Here is a 13,581-nt window from a genome sequence, read left to right on the forward strand (position 1 = left end):
TGCCAGCCCAGCCCTGGGTGGAGTGATACTTTGCACCAGTAGAATTAAGTGTTTTTGACTATTTTGACGAATTGAGAAATGTTTCATAGTTAATTGCGTTTTAGGGTCGGAAGAAATTTCTTTTAAAATCCCAAATTAGAAACCTCCATGAAAATGTCTCCTACAAATATAAGTGTCATGATGTTTCAATGTGTTCTTTTCAAAGACCCTCAGGCATGTTAGTGGGCCACCACCAGTTTGGTGGTTTCAACTTCACTGCCCAACACCCATTTCTCAAGTCAAAGGTCATTCATTGCTAGCCACATTTGTTTTGTGCTGGGGGAAAAAAATGTCTTGTTGATGGCTTAATCTGTGCACAGTGGAGTTTTGTGCTTTGCTTTCTCGGAATGTGCTGACTAGATAAAGGTAGCACTCTCTGTGGCGTTGCCATGTGTTGTGCCATTTCACTATCATGCTGTCAGCATGGTTCACATGAGAAGGAAATGGGTGATAAGACACGATAGGGTGAGTATGCCTGTTATGCAAGATAAAGAGGGTATGCATGCACAAGCCTACATAGTCAGTGTTTTCCATAAGTACATGGAGTAGCCAGCCAAATATAAAAAGTTGTTAGTTGTTTTGGATATCCTCTATGCCTAGGCCTAAATGATCAGGAATATTTTCTAAGTAAGATAACCTTTTTAACATTAAACCTGTCTTTCCTTGATATTAAAGTCATATTTACAGTTTTACTGCAAGATATGAATTGCCACAATGATGTTTGTTCGTCAAATTATGTATTTTATGAGCTCTGCTTCTGTGGACAATTAGGGTAAGGAAACCAATGTGATTTTGTAATTTGGGTGAACTATCCCTTTAACAGTTTGGCCTGTCAATCAATCACTGTGGATGGGATTGTCAGGGGAGGGGTAAGTATGTTTGTGAGTCACAGTGTGAGATTGTGATTTGAAGGAGTCAGGCGCAGGAGGGTTAATCATCGAATACAACGTTTATTCCGTAGGAAACAGTTACGCTGGATAGTGTCAACAAAGTACAGGCACACGGGGAACAATAGCCCCGGAAATACAAGGTACGGGTAGCTCAACCGAGCTACACTCAACTCACAAACAACAATCACCCACAAGCACAAGGGGGGCAGAGGGAACACTTATACATGTACTAATTAGGGGATATGAACCAGGTGTGTGTAATTGACAAGAAAAGACAAATGGAATGATGAGATATGGAGCGGCAGTGGCTAGTAGGCCGGTGACGACGAACGCCGAAGCCTGCCCGAACAAGGAGGGGAGGCAGCTTCAGAGGAAGTCGTGACACACAGAGTTGTTAGGGTTTCAGACCTGTCAATCAATCACAGTGGGTGGGACTTTGAGGGAAGGTGGTAGATTAGTAATCTATTTAGAAACACTAGACTAGTCTACTCTTTCAATTGAATTTACTGTGGCAAAAACCTAAGAAAAAAGTTTGTGTTCTGTCAAATAAACATGGATTCCCTGTTGAGAAACAATATATAATTCTGGGAGGACCCCCAGATCAAGTTTTGCTTTATCTGGGGTATAAGCAAAACTACCCAAGCGCTGGTTCATAGTTCCAGAACTTTGCAGGTTGCTATGCAGGTTTCTAGCTAGCCAACTACACTGCTAACACAATCACTTCATACTGAAGCTAGAAAGACAGCAAACTAGCTGCATTTTTTTTTCATTTACCAGTTTTTCTATTTACATTTCTCTGTATAAGTCCATAAAAATGACGCGGCTTCATGATTTCGACTGGCTGAGAAAAGCTGCCTGTCTGTCTCGTTCAGACACGTTCATCACCATGGGACACAGTATTGCAACAGTAGAGATCAAGTTTATACATTGCATGGCTGGGCAGTGGATCTGTAAAAGTAGTAGTAGTAGTGCGTTGCTAGGTAACGAGGTAAACAATGGCACTTTTTATTAATGTACTGGCCATGTGTATGTTGTCTAGTATATCATAGGCGGGATAGGTTCTAACAATGGGAAATCCGAACACCCATTGTATAAATGTACATGTCTATCTCAATTAACTCATGCCCCTGCACATCGACTCTGTACTGGTACCCCGTGTATATAGCCAAGTTATCGCTACTCATTGTGTATTTATTATTACTTTTATTATTACGTGTTATTACTTTTCTATTATTTATCTATTTTCTTTATCTCTGTATTTTTGGGAGGGCCCGTAAGTAAGCATTTCACTGTTAGTCTACACCTGTTGTTTACAAAGTATGTGACAAATAAAATGTGATTTGATGTGGAAGGTTGGACTGGTCAGGGGTAAATCATGGAGTGGTTAGGGACATAAAAAAAGTGATCATCATTCATCACGTATGCTATATTTAATCAATACACGACTTTCAAGGAGTAGGGTATTTGTTGCAAGGGTATTTGGTGCAAACATATAAGAATACTTTTCCATTTTATAAAATTAGCCTACATTATCACATTCTCTTGCTCACTCGAGAAAAGCTATTTGGCCCTGGCTTGCAAATGAAATCCCCTGCATCATTTTGTAAATGATTTTCATTAGTCTACCGATTTGAAAATGTAAATGTAGGCTAATTATAAATGTAATAATAGCATATTTTATCTACCCCATTGAACAATTGGACAGTGAGCATACATTGCATTTCGATTGATGTATGCATCAGTACTTAGGCTATCTATTATATCTGCGATGAAAATGATTTTACAAGGATAGGTTAATTGTCAGCTGACTACTGTAGGAAAGTTATGCGTCGTCCATATGTGTCATCCTGTGAAGTGGCTGTCATGTTGCACACTATATTTCCATTCACTTTGCAAACACTCTTATCCAGAGCGACCTACAGGAGCAATTAGGTTTTTTGTAGATTTGCGTTATTCCACAAAGTTCAATCTAGCGCTGCAGTGAGTGGGAGGCTGCATAACCTGGTGAGGTAGCTCTAGCTCTACCTCTACCTCTACTTTGCTCTCCCTGAGTGAGAGAAGTGTGCACTTTGACAGACAGTCCAACAATGAGTCAGAGGGGTTTAGGAACAGACACATTTTCGGAATATGCCGTTAATCCCCTTTCATTCTCTGCTACTCACAAAATGTTTCAGAGATATCAAGTTATCATATTGCGTTTGTTTCATCAAATGCTGGTAGTCAAACAACTAATAGGTCTAATATTGCACAGCTCTTGTTATTTTCTTGTGTTTGATCTGGACTGAGTTCAATCACAAACTGATGATGGACAGCATCGGGCATCAAGATATAATAAGCAACTAATTCTAAAACACTGAGAAATATTGAAAGTTAATCGAATACAAATTACATGACCCTCCCCTGGAGTAAATTAACAAATACAAAACCTTCCCCGGACTGAAATAAAAAAAGCATGACCCTCCCCCCAATTCCTCCATGTACCCCGTTCCGTAAATTTCGAAAGGTCCCTTAGGGGTTGTCTGAGAGGAGGGAGGAAGGTTAGGCGGGGGGATGACCCTAGTCTTCTGAGACCCCCCCTGGCCCATGGGCTAATCCTCTCCCTGACCTGGTTCCTCTGGCCTGTCAGGGCTTCAAAGCCCACCTCAGCTCTGACGTGACGGGACCCGCCAGCCCGGAAGGGAGAGGACAGCTGCCCCCACGGCCCCTTTTCACTGGGAACCCTGCCCCCTTCTGCCCTTCTCCTTCCCTCCTATATCCCCCTATGTTCTCATATGCTCTTACCCCTGTGGCCCCATGGCCTTGCTCCTCTCCTGTCAAGTCCACTGTTGCTCGAGCCCTGAGAAGACAAGCCCCTTCACATCTATTCAGAGAGCTCTGTTGTTTTCCCAGCTCTGACTGCTTGACTAGGAGGTTTTCTGTTTTGTTTTTGCCAGCAAAACAGATTAGGGATGTATAATACACTTCTTAGGTATTTGTGAGAAATAGCTTTGCACTCCAACATTAATTGTTTTAGATCGCCTCCGTGTGTGAATTGTTTTGGGGGAGGTTTTTGGTTTTGTTTGTGAGTTTGAGTTCACAGATGCGTGCAAAATGTTTTTTTTTCCAAGAGTATTATACTATGAATGGTTTTAAAGTCTTGTGTTTTGCAATACTAATGTGTACTGCAAAGAAAACATACAACATCCCCCCTTCCCCCCCCCCCCCTCCTCTTCACCTCTCTTCCTCCTCCCCTCCCCATAACACATTCTCTCCATCTCCATTGCCCCCTCCACTCCAACAAAGCCCCACTGTGCCCTGCGCTCCCTCTGACATCCCTTGCATGCTCTCTCTCCATAAGGAGCTGCGTTAGCACTGAGCCTTGCATAAGCTCTCTAATATGAACCATATTGGTGAGTGGCAGACAGAGGCAGTGGAGGAGGCAGCAGCGGGTCCCTGGATGTCTGGTCGTCTCATCTCTCTCTCTCTCTCTCTCTCTCTCTCTCTCTCTCTCTCTCTCTCTCTCTCTCTCTCTCTCTCTCTCTCTCTCTCTCTCTCTCTCTCTCTCTCTCTCTCCTCTCTCCTCTCTCCTCTCTCTCTCTCTCTCAGAACCCTTTTTCAGAATTCCGACCTGATTTCTCAGGGTAAAATTGGGCAAGGTCCAAAAAGTGGATATGGGGGGATTGTTAAAGTGGAATGTTCAGGAGGGGGTTGTGTTTCTCTGTGGGAGGCTGTGGAGGTGATTCTGGGCTTATTATAATTCTGCTCCCTCTGCCTCTATGGGCGCTGACCAATTTTACTGTAAAGCACTAAATTGAAGTTCAAAGGTCAATACTGGTGGTTCAGATCCCTCATAGGAATCCACAAGTTGTTATGATAAAGAGGTTATCTGTAGGGTTCCCACAGTGGAGTTCCATAGGTATCTGTAGTCTCGAACCAGACAAAGTAACTGTCCATTAAAAAGTTCACCTTTTAAAGGTTAATCTTCTGTTAACTATTACCCAAATACTGTTGTTTACTTATCTTGTACTCATATTTGTGACCAAAGCTGAAAGCATAATTTGGAGGGGAAGAAACCAACCTCAAACAAAAAAACGCTTGAAATTTGCTTGGATGATAACATAATTATCTTTGGCCGAGACAGGCCTGTATGTAATTCGTCCAGCAGCCATTTCCTTTTTGCCAAATTCTCCAGTGGGATTAGGATCCTTCTTGAGACTAGGGGAGACACGAGCTCACTGCAAACAAGCAAGCTAGCTAGCAAGACAAGCAATCCACAGCTGGTGTTAAAAAAAAGGACAAAGCCTATGGAACAACTATCTCGCAAGTCACTTCTACACTTACCGGCCAGTTTAATAGGTACATCCATCTAGTACCGGGTCGGACCCACCTTTGCCTCCAGAACAGCCTGAATTCTTCGGGGAAATGGATTCTACAAGGGGTCGGAAACGTTTGTTGCGCAATCGGTATCAAGGGACCTAACGTGTGCCAGGAAAACATTCCCCACACCAGTACACCACCGCCACCAGCTTGATGGGGCCATGGACTCATAATGTTTACGCCAAATCCTGACTCTGTCATAAGCATGATGCAACAGGAACCAGGATTCGTCAGACCAGGTGATGTTTTCCCACTCCTCAATTGTCCAGTGTTTGTGATCACGTGCCCACTGGAGCCGTTTCTTCTTCTTGCGTTCCGAGATGCCGTTCTGCACACCACTGCCGTTCTGCACCGTTATTTGTCTGTTTGTGGCCCGCCTGTTAGCTTGCATGATTCTTGCCATTCTGCTTTGACCTCTCTCATCAACAAACTGTTTTCACCCGCAGGACTGCCGCTGACTGGATGTTTTTTGTTTGTTGCACCATTCTCGGTAAACCCTAGACACTGTCACGCGTGAAAAGCCCAGGAGAGAAGCCGTTTCTGAGATACTGAATCCGGCACGCCTGGCACCGACGATCATACCCCGCTTAAAGTTCCTTAGGTCACTAGTTTTGCCCATTCTAATGTTCAATCGAACAGTAACTGAATGCCTCGATGCCTATCTGTCTGCTTTATATAGCAAGCCAATGTCACGTGACTTACTGTCTGTAGGAGCGATCAATTTTCATGAACAGGGTGGTGTACCTAATAAACTGGTGTATTTCAAACGATGTGGTTTGTAAGGCCTACTAGCTGTTTAGAAGCAGTTCGCTAACGCTAGTATGCTAATGTTAGTTAGAATGCTAATGTTAGCTAGCATTTCTAACGTTAGCTATCATTAGCTAGCATGCTAACATTAGAAAACGTTAGCTAGCTGGCTAGACAGCAAGAAAGCAAGTCAAAGCAGATCCTCCACACAACAACCATCTCGCCATTCCCTTCTATTTTAAATCATGTGGTTTGTAACAAAAAGGTTTTTGTCAAGAGGAAACCTAGTTAGCTGTTGTTGACTGATATATGTAGCAGTTGTAGCTAGCTATCTAGCTTCATGACTAGCTAGTTAGATAGCTACTGTAACAACAGAAATATCAGGAATATAGTGACAAAGCAAAGGACAAATAATCAGCCTGCATTCATTGCTGTTATAGTAAAGCCTTAGTCACATCGTGCATTTCCAAATCTTGAATCCAATCCATCCATACAATGACATTTTTTATTTTTTTACCAGTCTGTTGTTTCCTAACAGGCCAAGCAGGGGCACAGAGAAAAGCTGCTTTTTAACATCCTTAATTATACTTTTTTGGGAAAAAACATATATTTAATTCATATTGTAATTCTTTTGAGGTAATATTTAATAGAAAGTCTGGAACACTGGACAGATAAATATATACCATATGTCAAATACTTTCTTTTTTTTTGCTCGCCTGAGGTAGAGTATCTTATGATAAGCTGTAGACCACACTATTTACCAAGAGAGTTTTCATCTATATTTTTCATAGCTGTCTATTTACCACCACAAACCAATGCTGGCATTAAGATTGCACTGAATGAGTTGTACAAGGCCATTAATCAACAGGAAAACGCTCATCCAGATGCAGCGCTCCTAGTGGCCGGGGACTTTAATGCAGGGAAACTTAAATCCGTTCTACCTAATTTCTACCAGCATGTTAAATGTGCAACCAGAGGGAAAAAAAACTCTAGACCACCTTTACTCCACACACAGAGACGCATACAAAGCTCTCCCTCGCCCTCCTTTTGGCAAATCTGACCATAACTCTATCCTCCTGATTCCTGCTTATAAGCAAAAACTGAAGCAGGAAGCACCAGTGATTCGGTTAATAAAAAAGTGGTCAGATGACGCAGATGCTAAGCTACAGGACTGTTTTGCTAGCACAGACTGGAACATGTTCCGGGATTCTTCAGACAGCATTGAGGAGTACACCACATCAGTCACTGGCTTCATCAATAAGTGCATCGATGATGTCGTCCCCACAGTGACCGTACGTACATACCCCAACCAGAAGCCATGGATTACAGGAAACATCCGCACTGAGCTAAAGGGTAGAGCTGCCGCTTTCAAGGAACGGGACTCTAACCCGGACGCTTATAAGAAATCCCGCTATGACCTCCGACGAACCATCAAACAGGCAAAGAGTCAATACAGGTCTAAGATTGAATCATACTACACTGGCTCTGACGCTCGTCGGATGTGGCAGGGCTTGAAAACTATTACAGACTACAAAGGGAAGCACAGCCGCGAGCTGCCCAGTGACACAAGCCTACCAGACGAGCTAAACCACTTCTATGCTCGCTTCGAGGCAAGCAACACTGAAGCATGCATGAGAGCACCAGCTGTTCCGGATGACTATGTGATCACGCTCTCCGTAGCCGATGTGAGTAAGACTTTTAAGCAGGTCAACATTCACAAGGCCGCAGGGCCAGACAGATTACCAGGACGTGTACTCCGAGCATGTGCTGACCAACTGGCAAGTGTCTTCACTGACATTTTCAACATGTCCCTGACTGAGTCTGTAATACCAACATGTTTCAAGCAGACCACCATAGTCCCCGTGCCCAAGAACTCTAAGATAACCTGCCTAAATGACTACCGACCCGTAGCACTGACGTCTGTAGCCATGAAGTGCTTTGAAAGACTGGTCATGGCTCACATCAACAGCATAATCCCAGAAACCCTAGACCCACTCCAATTTGCATACCGCCCCAACAGATCCACAGATGATGCAATCTCTATCGCACTCCACACTGCCCTTTCCCACCTGGACAAGAGGAACACCTACGTGAGAATGCTATTCATTGACTACAGCTCAGCATTCAACACCATAGTGCCCTCTAAGCTCATCACTAAGCTAAGGATCCTGGGACTAAACACCTCCCTCTGCAACTGGATCCTGGACTTCCTGACGGGCCGCCCCCAGGTGGTAAGGGTAGGTAACAACACATCTGCCACACTGATCCTCAACACGGGGGCCCCTCAGGGGTGCGTGCTCAGTCCCCCTCCTGTACTCTCTGTTCACCCATGACTGCATGGCCAGGCACGACTCCAACACCATCATTAAGTTTGCCGACGACACAACAGTGGTAGGCCTGATCACCGACAACGATGAGACAGCCTATAGGGAGGAGGTCAGAGATCTGGCCGTGTGGTGCCAGGACAACAACCTCTCCCTCAACGTGACCAAGACAAAGGAGATGATTGTGGACTACAGGAAAAAAAAGAGGACTGAGCACGCCCCCATTCTCATCGACGGGGCTGTAGTGGAACAGGTTGAGAGCTTCAAGTTCCTTGGTGTCCACATCACCAACGAACTATCATGGTCCAAACACACCAAGACAGTCGTGAAGAGGGCACGACAAAGCCTATTCCCCCTCAGGAGACTAAAAAGATTTGGCATGGGTCCTCAGATCCTCAAAAAATTCTACAGCTGCACCATCGAGAGCATCCTGACTGGTTGCATCACCGCCTGGTATGGCAACTGCTTGGCCTCTGACCGCAAGGCACTACAGAGGGTAGTGCGTACGGCCCAGTACATCACTGGGGCAAAGCTTCCTGCCATCCAGGACCTCTATACCAGGCGGTGTCAGAGGAAGGCCCTCAAAATTGTCAAAGACTCCAGCCACCCTAGTCATAGACTGTTCTCTCTGCTACCGCACGGCAAGTGGTACCGGAGTGCCAAGTCTAGGTCCAAAAGACTTCTCAACAGCTTCTACCCCCAAGCCATAAGACTCCTGAACAGCTAATCATGGCTACCCGGACTATTTGCACTGCCCCCCCACCCCATCCTTTTTACGCTGCTGCTACTCTGTTAAGTATTTATGCATAGTCACTTTAACTCTACCCACATGTACATATTACCTCAACTACCTCAACTAGCCGGTGCCCCCGCACATTGACTCTGCAACGGTACCCCCCTGTATATATAGCCTCCCTACTGTCACTTTATTTTACTTCTGCTCTTTTTTTCTCAACACTTTTTTTGTTGTTGTTTTATTCTTACTTTTTTTGTTTAAAATAAATGCACTGTTGGTTAAGGGCTGTAAGTAAGCATTTCACTGTAATGTCTGCACCTGTTGTATTCGGCGCATGTGACCAATAAAATTTGATTTGATTTGATTTGATTTGAAACGTATCTGACCTAGGTCTGCCTCTACGGACATGTATAGGGGAGTTAAGTAAAATTACTTATCACTTTTTGTTTGACAACAATGGTTTCCATTGTTATTATTAGCATGACTTATACTGTCTTTGCTGATATTCCTACTTTGGCACTGTCCTTATGTTAGGTTTACTCTTCACTGTCTGATTTGGCAGTATGCGAGCCCCACTCAACAGTGAGTCATTAACGCTAGGCTAGGCCAGTGGAGCTCCTCACTAAATGACATGTCAACATCTGAACCATGGGAGTGATGGAGCTTCTTATACATGTCATCAATGTGAGACAAACTGTTAGTTGACTATGTGTCTACTGTGCAGCTTGTTATTGTGCTGTATTAAGGGAATGGGGTTATGTCTTATTCCTTATAATATCGCAGATTTTTTGGGGGGATCTTCTAATTCAAGAGACGAGATAGAAGTAACACTGCCACCAACTCCTTGTGACTCTGAGTCTGTCCTATAGTAATTTTATATTGTAGAGTAAATTGCAGGACATTGAGTTAGGCTCAGGGTTTCCCAAATTTGGTCCTGTTCCCCCCACCCCCGTTTTGGTTTTTGCCCTAGTACTTCACAGCTGATTCGAATAACCAACTCATCATCAAGCTTTGATTATTTGAATCAGCTGTGTACTGCTAAGGCGAAACCAAAAACCTCTCATCTGGTATCTTCACGCCAAGAAAAATGCACACCATTACTGTGCATTGTGCCAGACTCTAGGTCTTTGTTGAGATAAGGTCTCTATTCTCACAAGGGCCTTAGAGAAGAATATATGGACAGACTTCAATGGAAGCCGCCGCGATTACATATTATCACGCGACACCTTGTTGGCCGACAATGGCCGTAGAGCTCAAGCCTTTGGAGTGGCATGGAGAATAGGAACGCCTATATTGTCTCAAGAATGCACATAGAATGCAAAGTTTACGTACACTGGAGATCAGTGGATGACAACAGGCTGAAATTAATCAGTTGTGTTGTGTCACAACAGCAATTTGTGTTCAGCTCTATTGAAATTATTTTATGAAAGCCATCACAATACTTTTTAATAAAGAAATGTATACATTGCTCTGGTTAACTTTGAACAAAATATAAAGGGCCCAACCTGTTGACATTTTGGTCCCTCAATGTCATAAAGTGGTTTAGAGAGCTCACAAAAGTTTTTTGAAGCCCCAGGTCTGTCTGGTTGGATCAGTGGTCCAGGAGGACTCTGTGTGACCTCAGCCTAGAGTAGAGGGGCTCCCAGGGGCTGCAATGTCCATCACACCAGGCCATAAACCACACATCTATCACCTGAATGTGTGTGTGTGTGTACTGGGTCACACACACACACACACACACACACACACACACACACACACACACACACACACACACACACACACATACACACACATATATGCACACACATACACACACACATACAGTGAGGGAAAACAATATTTGATCCCCTGCTGATTTTGTACGTTTGCCCACTGACAAAGAAATGATCAGTCTATAATTTTTATGGTAGGTTTATTTGAACGTTTAGAGACAGAATAACAACAAAAAAATCCAGAAAAATGCATGTCAAAAATGTTATAAATTGATTTGCATTTTAATGAGGGAAATAAGTATTTGACCCCCTCTCAATCAGAAAGATTTCTGGCTCCCAGGTGTCTTTTATACAGTTAACGAGCTGAGATTAGGAGCACAGTCTTAAAGGGAGTGCTCCTAATCTCATTTTGTTACCTGTATAAAAGACACCTGTCCACAGAAGCAATCAATCAATCAGATTCCAAACTCTCCACCATGGCCAAGACCAAAGAGCTCTCCAAGGATGTCAGGGACAAGATTGTAGACGTACACAAGGCTGGAATGGGCTACAAGACCATCGCCAAGCAGCTTGGTGAGAAGGTGACAACAGTTGGTGCGATTTTTCGCAAATGGAAGAAACACAAAATAACTGTCAATCTCCCTCGGCCTGGGGCTCCATGCAAGATCTCACCTCGTGGAGTTGCAATGATCATGAGAACGGTGAGGAATCAGCCCAGAACTAAACAGGAGGATCTTGTCAATGATCTCAAGGCAGCTGGGACCATAGTCACCAAGAAAACAATTGGTAACACACTACGCCATGAAGGACTGAAATCCTGCAGCGCCCGCAAGGTCCCCCTGCTCAAGAAAGCACATATACAGGCCCGTCTGAAGTTTGCCAATGAACATCTGAATGATTCAGAGGAGAACTGGGTGAAAGTGTTGTGGTCAGATGAGACCAAAATCGAGCTCTTTGGCATCAACTCAACTCGCCGTGTTTGGAGGAGGAGGAATGCTGCCTATGACCCCAAGAACACCATCCCCACCGTCAAACATGGAGGTGGAAACATTATGCTTTGGGGTTGTTTTTCTGCTAAGGGGACAGGACAACTTCACCGCATCAAAGGGACGATGGACGGGGCCATGTACTGTCAAATCTTGGGTGAGAACCTCCTTCCCTCAACCAGGGCATTGAAAATGGGTCGTGGATGGGTATTCCAGCATGACAATGACCCAAAACACACAGCCAAGGCAACAAAGGAGTGGCTCAAGAAGAAGCACATTGAGGTCCTGGAGTGGCCTAGCCAGTCTCCAGACCTTAATCCCATAGAAAATATGTGGAGGGAGCTGAAGGTTCGAGTTGCCAAACGTCAGCCTCGAAAACGTAATGACTTGGAGAAGATCTGCAAAGAGGAGTGGGACAAAATCCCTCCTGAGATTTGTGCAAACCTGGTGGCCAACTACAAGAAACGTCTGACCTCTGTGATTGCCAACAAGGGTTTTGCCACCAAGTACTAAGTCATGTTTTGCAGAGGGGTCAAATACTTATTTCCCTCATTAAAATGCAAATCAATTTATGTTTTTCTGGATTTTTTTGTTGTTATTCTGTCTCTCACTGTTTCAAATAAACCTACCATTAAAATTATAGATGGATCATGTCTTTGTCAGTGGGCTAACGTACAAAATCAGCAGGGGATCAAATACTTTTTTCCCTCACTGTACAGTATATAGATATCAGTGACAGATCGCCTCGAGTGAAGTCAGAGTTTCCCATTGAACCTCTCTGCCCTCTGTGTCATGACAAAGGTGCTTTTCTTATGTAGGCCCACGCCGGAGCATATTTCACATGCCAGTTATTGTCCCTGATGGCCCCGGTGGCCCCCATATCTGTACAGCCTCTCTTGACACTATTTGAAAAATCTGTTTTCTTTTCCTTTTCCCTCCTTTTTTTCCATTCTCTACTGCGTCCCAACGTTTTTTCTCGCCCTCCTCCTTCTCTTTCTTTTCCCTCCAAGACTGGGGAGTGTTTGGAGATGGGAGGCCGAGAGTGGTTGTTGATCTTGGCAGACGACGTAAAGGAAGCCTCATGTGAACCTTTGCACTGGTATAAGCCGCGTAGTAAAAATCGTCAGAAGTTTGTGACGTAGCTCTCCTTGCAGCAAGAAGAAGTCGTCTACCTCTCTCCCTCTCTCCCTCTCTATTGCTCTGTCGTTCTCTCTCTCTCTGCTTCCCAGCCATCCTTCCCGCCATTCCAGCCGCTTGCCTCCTCTCGCACGGGTCACGTCCCTCCGTCAGACCTGAGCGAGAAATCGCAGTGTGTGTGTGTCTCCCCCTTGTCCCGTACTGGGCCTGGCTCGGCCTACCGCCCTTGGTGTTCTTCTCGTGACAGAGTCTGACGAGGAGGAGGGGGAGAGAGCGAGTCGAGGTCCTTGTTAGCGGCATCACTCTGGGCGTCCCTCCCTCTGCTCGCATGTGTTTCCTCCAGGCTCATGTCTCCCACAGCTTTTATTTTCCAGAGGCTTGACTAATTCAATTAAGACTAAGGGATATTTGAGAAAGTCGCCTCGGAGCGTTCCAAAACTGGGGAACACTGTAAAACAGAGCAGTGGGTCAGGTCAAACATCCCATTTGATTGTTGTTAATAATACAATCAAAACCCAGCCCAGATCCTCAATCTCCTCCTGACTCCTCCACAGTACTGGAGAACATGGAAACTGCCTGGGTTGTACCTTCCTTTGTGTGTGTGTGTGTGTTTGTGTGTGTGTGTGTGTTTCATTGTATCTGGGGCAGGAC

At 44.5% G+C, this 13,581-nt stretch overlaps 1 protein-coding gene across 3 annotated transcripts in view; it reads left to right on the forward strand.

Moving 5' to 3' along the window:
* The window catches only part of LOC121541684 (pappalysin-1-like), a 136,830-nt gene that overhangs the window by 40,693 nt on the left and 82,556 nt on the right, over window positions 1-13,581 (forward strand). The gene's annotated exons all lie outside the window — the stretch shown is intronic.

Source organism: Coregonus clupeaformis, chromosome 27 (genome assembly GCF_020615455.1).
Source record: "Coregonus clupeaformis isolate EN_2021a chromosome 27, ASM2061545v1, whole genome shotgun sequence".
NCBI classification, from domain to species: domain Eukaryota; kingdom Metazoa; phylum Chordata; class Actinopteri; order Salmoniformes; family Salmonidae; genus Coregonus; species Coregonus clupeaformis.